We start from the raw sequence: 10,000 nt of genomic DNA, 5'->3' as shown, positions 1-10,000 counted from the left end.
AATCATATATCTGTGTGTGTATGTGTGTGTGGGTGATGGTGGCGTGTTTGTGATATAAAAAAGGCCCACACACCAGGTATGTCAGACTGTCTTGTTCTCTTTTACAGATTAAATAAAGTATGCATGCGTATACGTGTGTGGATATGTGTGTGTATACGTATGTGTGTATGTGCGTGTGAATGTATGTGAGTGAGTGTGTGTGTGTTTGTGTGTGAGTGTGTGTGTGTTTGTGTGTGTGTGTGGTTACTTAGAAGACACAATTTAAGATCTTTATTTGAACACGTGACAGATTTATTGAGATACACACAAGCATAGAATCTCACGCACACACACACACACACACACACACACACGCGCACGAACACACACATGTATATGTGTAAACGTATACAGAAATAAACCCATGCAACGTACGCGTAATTCTCTTGGAAATTAATTGGTGGATGCCTACAACGTATTTATTCCGCTCGTTCATTAAACGATCTCCCACAACCGGAAGCAAGCAGGCAACCAACTAACAGCGACGCCTGGTGTCCGTTCGTGCCTTTATGATCGTTTGAAATGAGATGCTGCGGAAAACAAATCACATATGTCTCAACCTCATCCCCTCCTATCTCCGCGACACACACATACACCCTCCCCCATCGCTGTCGCTACCACCGCCGTCACTACCATCACCGTCATCACCACATATAACCTCTTTACCAGCAGCGCCACCTTCCACTACCACCATCACGTTGTCTCTTTTTCTCACGACCCTTTACCTTGCCCTGATCCGATTACTTGCTATTTGCCCGGTTGCTTCTGGTTGTATAAGAAAACTTTAGTGCTATGATTTTGAAGCAGTTTTATCTCTCCTTCTTTCTCCTTGATGTATTAATTTCTCTCCCACCGATCCTCTGCTTTCAAATCTCAGACAAAGTTTTCACACACACGTGTAAAGGCGTACACATGTACACGCATAGGTACAAATATTAATGATACGAAAATGTATATACACACTTATATACAGAGACAACACACATACGCAATGAAGATCAATGGTGTATACACACACACACACACACACACACACACACACACACACACACACACACACACACACACACACAGAGGCATGCTCACACACTTGAGAGAAATTTCGAAGTCACTGTGAAGGTTTTCATTGTAAAGATTAATGAATATTTATTTTACTAAAAGCATTGAATAAACCTATAAGCTTTCAGTTGAATGCTAAATAGTTCATTTATATATACATGTATATGCATATATATAATATATATACATACGTACATACATATATATAATATATATACATACACACACACACACACACACACACACACACACACACGCACACACATATATATATATATATATATACAAATTAAGAGGAATGACCACCAAAGTGGATTCCTAATATGCTGAGAACACACTCTTCGTGGTAAGGCGATTTGACCGCTATCTTTAGCATATTAGGAATCCACTTTAGTGGTCATTCCTCTTAAATTATATGTAATATAATTTTTAATCTTCGGATTTTTTAAATATGCTAAACCATTTGTTTTAATTGATAAATATCAATTTCTACCCTCATTATTTAATTCATATATATATATATATATATATATATATAAATACAAAATGGCTGATATTTAGCAAGGTGAGACACACATAAAAAGGAAGGAAACAAAGGACCACTGATGAGGTCACAGAAGTGTGACGAAAGAACTCTGGCCGAAATAAGATTAAGATTAATGTAATATAAAGCTGAAGCAAATTAACACCAAATATACAGTGCGTGTGTTTTTATTGGCTAAACTGGCAATATGACCATCCCCAAGTACAACAACATATATAAATGAATTATTTAGCATTCAACTGAAAGCTGATAGAAAATTGAATATATGAGAAACTTTATTGCTCGCACCGGTCGTTTCGACTCATCCCGCATCAATCCCTAGCAGGTGAGGTACTGAACAACTGGCTGTGCTGCATCCCTAGGTGCAGAAGCGTCTCGTCAGGTGTTGTTATAAGGGTTATCTCGTTATACAAACCTTGTTTCGCACTGTATTCGTACACCATATTGTTAGTGACCGTAGGCTAAGCCGTTGGGCAGGAACGGAGAGGGACAGATTCCTTTGCGGTGTTATTTACTCCCTGTCTTTGATTTACTACTAAATCCATGTAGGCAAATGTCTATAAAATCGCAACGGAATCTGTCCCTCAACCAGTTGTATAGTATCCCACCCACGATGAATCGATGCAGAATGGGTCGAAACGATCGTTGTGAGCAATGAAGTTTTTGTCTCTATCATTTATTATATACTCAACGAACACCGAAGAATTCCTTAGGTAGATCCAACGACAATTGTGCGAATACCGTGGATAACGTAACCATAGGTACTGAACGTGCTCATCGGCTAACTGTTACCAACATACCCAATACAATGATTACCTATATATATATGTGTGTGTGTGTATGTGTGTGTGTGTGTATATGTATATACATATAAATATATACCTTTTTAAATTACCTGCTGCCGTATACATTATACCAAGGACCATATTTACTGAGGTAATTACCAGGAGTGCCACTGGATACTCCTATCCCTTAGAGGGCTTAACACCTCTAACTGATACTGTATATATATATATCGTGAAATATATCTGCTACCTAAATGTGGCTGAACCATAGGGGACGATGCTACTGTTGTTTATAGCCCCAGAGATATTTATTATTGCTGTGTGTGTGTGTGTGTGTGTGTGTGTGTGTGTGTGTGTGTGTGTGTGTGTGTGTGTGTAGATGTATATATAACTAGTGAAATGGTTGATACTCTAAAAACAACCAGCCGCACTGGACAGTAAGATTAATTCTGCAAATAAGAAATGCCTTTCTGCCCTGTAGCATCGGAAGATCGATAGATTAGTCATTGAAATTAATAAAAGAACCTATACATACATACATACATACATACATACATACATACATACATACATACATACATACATGCATGCATGCATGTATACATACATACATACATACATACATACATACATACATACATGCATACATATATACATCCATATATGCTTACAAAAATGGATGATGTATGCATGTAATACTAGGTTGACTGAACTACACCTGACTTTGAATTGTTTTTGAATATAAATCAAACACGAATAAATTTGATACCTTGTGATCCGAATCATACTTTTACCTTGTATTACCAGTCAAATCTCTGTTTCATTATTTTGCACACATTTCCACTCACACAAATTTTTGTGGATACGGAAACACATATTTTACCCCAGCGTCTCTTCCCCACATTCATGTCTATTGCTGCAACAGAACTGTTATTTGAATCGACCTATGATGCTGTCTGGCAGTGCAAGTGTACCAGTGCTTGAGATACCGGAAGGCTTCGTTTCATATTTCAAAGTGTTCGGTGATAGGCGAAGGAGTCGAACAAAATTTGGCAAAGCATTATGCCTTCCTTTGTAACATACCCGATATTCTCAGAACTGGAGACGCAGGATGAGCGGCAAGAATGTCTTCTGTTGGGACCCGATATCAGAGTGCGAAAAGTCACAACAAATAACGCAAAGCAATCTGTTCAATTGTCAAATAACTCATCTAACAAAAACACCATGTTTGAATGCGTGCGCGTATGCGTGTATGTGTGTGTGTGTACGTGTTTGTGAGTGTGCGTGTGAGACAGAGAGAGGAGAGAGGGAGGGAGAGATAGTTTAACTTTGTTTATTATTAATCGTGCAGATTAATTGTCATGGCAGTGAATAGTATAACTTATCGTTTAATGCTCATGGAACAATTTGTGAATGTATTTTAACGACAGACATATTGGGATCTGTTGTAGTAAACACGCAAACACACGTGTTTTGTTAATCAATTAATGCATACATACATACATACATACATGTGTGCGTGCATGTGTGTGTGTATGTATGTATGTATATATGTATGTATGTATTTAAGTGCCAGTGCGTGCTTGTGGTTACTTAAATATATTTAGCAGCAAAAAAGAAAAGAGAAGAATATCTCGTAAGGGCTTCAACGATATTCATGCCTATTTTAAGAACTACAGGAATCATGCTTAGTGGCTTTCTCTTGGGTGAACTTAAGAATGGCTAACAATGACATCTGTATATTGGAGTCACTGTAGGGGCAACGTGAAATATGTGTCGTTGAGTACTTGTGGTCGACGTGGTATTGGGGATAATGGTGGTGTAGAGGATAAGGATATGTACATGTTACACATCAGCAACCTTTCTTTACAGAGTGTAGATAAGTATTTTGCCAGATACGGCAAACAAGATATATCATCGAGGTTATCACAATTGATACAATCATAACATTGGCGAAACGCTAGCGGTGTAAAAATGTTAACTCTCCCTGTCTCTGCAAATTTTATAGACCTTTGCTTCCGAAATGTTGCATCGCAATTTTACTAAGATCCTAACACACACGCACACGCACACACACACACACACACACACACAGACACACACACACACACACACACACACACACACACACACAAATATATATGCGCACACACAACACACATGTTTCAGTTTCTTGGTACTCTGAGTTTTCCCTTTGAGTACAAATGACCGAAATCCAGGAAAATCTTTGAGAAACCAGGAAAAACTTATTCTACAAAATTTGCACGTTTTTTATTAACGAACCTCAATAAAACAATAGTACGGTTGTTAATTTTTGTAACCACTGTCTCCAATTTTGTTCTAATTGTTTTCAAATTTGGTATATGGATTAAGTTTCGTATACTAATTATGAAAATGAAAATCTTACAAATTTATAATTAAAAAATTATTAGCCCATAAAGTTTGCAAAATTTAGGTATTTTAGCCAATCAGAGGCGAGTATTTTACACAAAACAAAGAACTCTGTTTCCATAGTAACCAAGGAATATAACCACCATGTGTTCCAGAACTGTTTGCAAACAACTCTGTTTCCATAGTAACCAAAGATGCTGCGCATGTGCACAAGGAGTGTAGCCATCACGTGTTCCATAATTGCTTGTATTCATAACAGTAGGAATTAGCTGAAAATTCTAAAAATTCTCAAACTTTGAACACGTGTAATATTTTCGGAAAATTTTTCTGGAATAAATGAATAACAAGTTCGGATTCAGCGTCACAAATTAGCTTCTATACACTGCATTTAAAACTTGTTATAAAGATTTTGACATGCAGTGGCTCATACCACAAAGATCCTTTTTAACTCTAGGTCAAATATAATGAACCATTCCTATTATATAGGCGTTCCGTCTTTGAACAGCCTGTCTTTTTGTATATCAAGAACAACATTTTCCAATTTCGCTCTTATTCTATAACAACAGTTAAATGTGATTAAAAATATTTGGCAATTATTTTTAGCAAACAGATAGGCCTCACAGAGACGACTTCATAGATCCAGAGCTAAGTTCTCGCGCTGAGAAAAGTCAGTTCTCAGAAAGTTATAAATTCTGTCAGAAAAACTATTTCACTTCACTTAAGTCTCTATATACGCGTTCGAGGTAAAGAATAAATGCTATCATATCCCATATCACCTCACACTGTCATAAAGCAAAGTATTCGTCCATATTAGACAAAGACAATTTTATCAATAAAGATAAATTGCCTCGTAACTGACGAGCCGAATGAGAGTAAAGCACGCACTACACGGTCAGTTGTGTTCATGAACAAAGCAGATAACACTATTTGACTCGCAAAAATGTTTAAGAAATCGTAAATTTTCATATATATATAAAAGATTCACAAGTTGTATAGAATATATTCATTTCATTAACCATTCCATATATTGTACACACACATGTATGCACATATATATATGGAAACATGTAAGTATACATACGTATATACATATATACATACAAATATATGCACACACATACTCACACACACACACACATACATATATATGTATGTGCGCAAGTATGTATGAATGTATGCATACAGTCTTGATAAACATATTCTAAATATATTTCAGAGCTTATTTGAATATAAAGATATTTAATGAAATCTGTCTGGATAAATTTATTGCCATGATATTTCTTAATCACCGAATATGTACGTGTATGTTTAAGTATGTGCGCGCGTGTGTTTGCTTGAATATGTACATATTATACATATATATGCGTGTGCGTGTGTGTGCATGTGTATATATATATATAAATGCATGTATGTATGTATGTATGTATGTATATATGTATATAGATAGGCGTGCATAAATGCATACATATAAATTCGTAGATTAGTCATTCAAATTATCATTTCAACAAAAGTTATCACCAAGGTATATTTATTGATGCAGAATTGCTTATAAATTCAAAACTTTTCAATTGTTTCTTTTTTTTTTTTTTTACCTTATTACTTTTATCTCCTCCGCGAATTTACACCTTTAATATCTTGCTGTAGAATACTTGTATTAATTTTGTCGTTGAATTTTTTTTTCTCTTAGCACCTGGCAAAGTCGTTTAATGTTTTGTCGTAAAAACGGTTAAGATAAGCCATCCACGTAGCATAGCGACCGATTGTCTGCTTTTGCCAGGGTTTATGGTCAAACATTTTATTGTCTACATATAAAATTCAGTAAAGTGATAACTTCCTGACATGTGACAAAAATAAATAAACAAGTAAATAAAATAAAATAAAAAAGAAGAACAAAAGTAAGAAAGCAACATCAAGAACTAGCAAACAAAAGACATCTAACTTCTGTTCATATTTATTGCTTTCCCTTATTCTTGCCCATTGCTTTCTTGATGTGTTTTGTCGAATGGAAACGTAAAAAAGAAGTGGAGACGGCTTATCTAATATAACACAAAAACAGTGTTATTCAAACTGGAGAGGACAACACGTATGCTGGAGATACTCGCAGTGTCAAGGATGAAAGTAAAATGTATTGGAGTACAAGGAGAGTTTATTGGGTGCGTTTAACTTTAGGAAGAGGATAAATTAATTTATGTTTGATATGTGTATGTACAGTCAACATGCATTGACTAATACACGTATGCACTTATATAATAATAATGATTATAGAAACGAAAACTTGAGAATAATAGAAAATACTTTTTCATGTAAAACATATAACGAAGTGTAAAACGAAAATAACAAAAGCAAAAGTAATTAATTTTTAGTGTGATAATATAATGGGTGGTTAATGAGGGTCCGCATAGTCACCGGATGCTGGTTGGATGAATACCATACTGGGCTAAAATTTCCAAACAGTATGACGCAAATCCCAAGTCCTACTTCGACCTCTTCGTGGTACCATCTGGATCTAAACGAACAGGAGAGGAAGACTGCGGGTGTCTGGTGCAGTATAACCAGGCTGCTCAGAGCAGATGAGGCTCGTTAGCCATGATCGGCAGCCTGTCTAGAAGAAAGATACTCCGATAAAAAACCTACGACCCGATAAAAAACCTACGACTCCGTCATCGTCCCAGATTTCTGGGCCACGGCAGATGAACTCCGGGTGTAAACGGTGGGGCCAATTCAGCGCAGACTGCACTTCACCTTAAAATTCCATTGCGCAGGTCGAAGGATCTTTCCACGTCCACGAACACGATCACAACTCTCCAAGCCCTGTAACGATGGGAAGGGGACGAAAATCGCTGGTGGAAGATGTCACTGGAAGCCGCAGCTCCCAACCTGCATGCAGACGGTTCGGGACATTGGTCACCTGGTGTTGACTCGGAGACAGCAGCATCTCGAATAACCAAGCAGCCTTATCTAGAAAAACCCAAAGGCTTCCTGTGGGATTCGAACTCAGATTTATAATTACGACGTGGTTTCCACTCACATGGGCAGCCTTCTACATTTGTTGCGTTCAAAGTGTTTTTAGGTTCAATATTTGCACGCTATTATTTAGAGCCTTAGTGAGTTTCATCGTTTCAGATGAGAAATGCATTCACGAACACACGTGCACGTGTACACACACATGTGGACATACACACACACACAGACACACACACGCACACGCGCACACACACACACACAAACTCTCTCAGCACATCTACGCATACATACTCATATATGTAGAGCTAATTTCGTTGCTCCTATTTTCTCACATTTCTGTCATTCTCTCGTTATATCTCTCTCACACACACAACATGCACAACACACACACACGCATACACAAACACGCACACACACACACACACATACACCTTCGCGCGCACTAGCACGCACGTACAGAAAGTCCTTCAACGCTTCTGTGAACACATTCTCATATTTAGAGGTAATTCTATTGCTTGTTGCATTTTCTCACATTTCTGTTTCTCTCTCGCACACACATATACACTCATGTATGCAAGCACACACACACTGCTTTACTGTCATCCTCTTTCTCCCTGTTTCTCTTGAATAGACGTAAAACATTCCTGTTGAGTGGATAAAAACCATGCGCAAATATGCGAATTATTGTTTGGCTCTTTATGTAAGTGGAGACTTGAGGTTTAACCACAGGGGTCTACCTACACATCGAGGTTAAATGTATGATTATTGAATATACGCACGTTAATCCGTTCCATCGCTTCTACCCATACACTTCCTCGATACGTTTGTAATACATATATTGCATGCCTATATGCAAACAACCCTTCTTATGTTAAAGCTTACATACACTCATATATACAAATATAATCACATTTGATGATTTAGCGAAGAAACTTCGATTATATTAGCAGAGTTTGCTATTATGGTGGAGCGAAACTGAACTGTGTAGGAGCTAAAGTCAGTCATCTATTAATGATAAGATATACCGAGAACTTCATAACAGCAACAACAACAACAGCAACAACAGCAACGGTAGCATCATTCTCTCCCCGTCCCAACTTGAATCACACTTACAGCACCTCTGTTCAGTCATAAACAATTGTCTTGAAAATCTATTGTTTATTCTGGTACCGCTAACAAGAAGCTAATTCAAAATTAGATGCAATCAACTTCATTATACTTTGAGAAATATAGAGAAAACACAAACAGTGACCACTGACCGTTCCTTACCAGAAGATTAACAACTACTCTATAACATTTTATGATGTCTTTCTAATCCTGAATGATAATCCGATTCCTTATGTCATATGTGCTTATTTCAGACGTAATTCTTATTTTCATATCGCATTAATACTTTGCATAAACAAAGCATATGTAATGATATCTAATAAAATATCATGTTATTTTGTCATCAATCAATATGATTCAATCATCAAATAACGAAAACATGAGATAAATAGCTTTTCATCAACTCAGAGAGAGAGAGAGAGAGAGAGTCACACATACAGAGACACATACACAGATACACTCACACACACACACACATACACACACACACACACACGCAAAAACACAAGCATATATATACATATGAAAGCTATTTCTAAAAAAGCTTATCGGGTAATCAAACTCGAAGCATTTATATAGAAGTTGTAAACCGACCATTTATACAACTAAGTAAACACCCACTCATGGACTCCATAGCAGCACACCAAACTAGTTCCTTCCACCAGTGGCAGCCACTGATCCAATGTATGAACATATACAAATAATGTTTCTTTGATATCACTTTTTAAGCCCGAGAATTGATGAAACTACGAATCGTAATGTGTTAATGGGTTACAAGCAACCTTTAGCTTATAATAAATAAAATTACAGAGTACACCGTAAACATGTTTTGACTTCTCTTTTGCCAAGCGATACTTTAAAAGAAGCATGTGTATGTGTGTGCATGTGCAGGTTTGTGTCTGTGCATGGGTACATATATATACGTTCATGGTGTACTCAAAATTCCACCGCTATGGCCACCTGACAAATATTCTAGCTGAACGTTTCTTTTGACTAAATTGTTTTCTAAGCTATTTTCTTAGAATTCTACGATACTTTTGTTCTGGTTTTTAGCATTTTGTTTTTACTGGAACATCTTCGAAATTAGCAGCTGTATTTCTACATCGTTACA

Source organism: Octopus bimaculoides, chromosome 15, assembly GCF_001194135.2.
Source record: "Octopus bimaculoides isolate UCB-OBI-ISO-001 chromosome 15, ASM119413v2, whole genome shotgun sequence".
Taxonomy (NCBI): Eukaryota; Metazoa; Mollusca; class Cephalopoda; order Octopoda; family Octopodidae; genus Octopus; species Octopus bimaculoides.
This window is presented reverse-complemented; position numbering follows the sequence as displayed.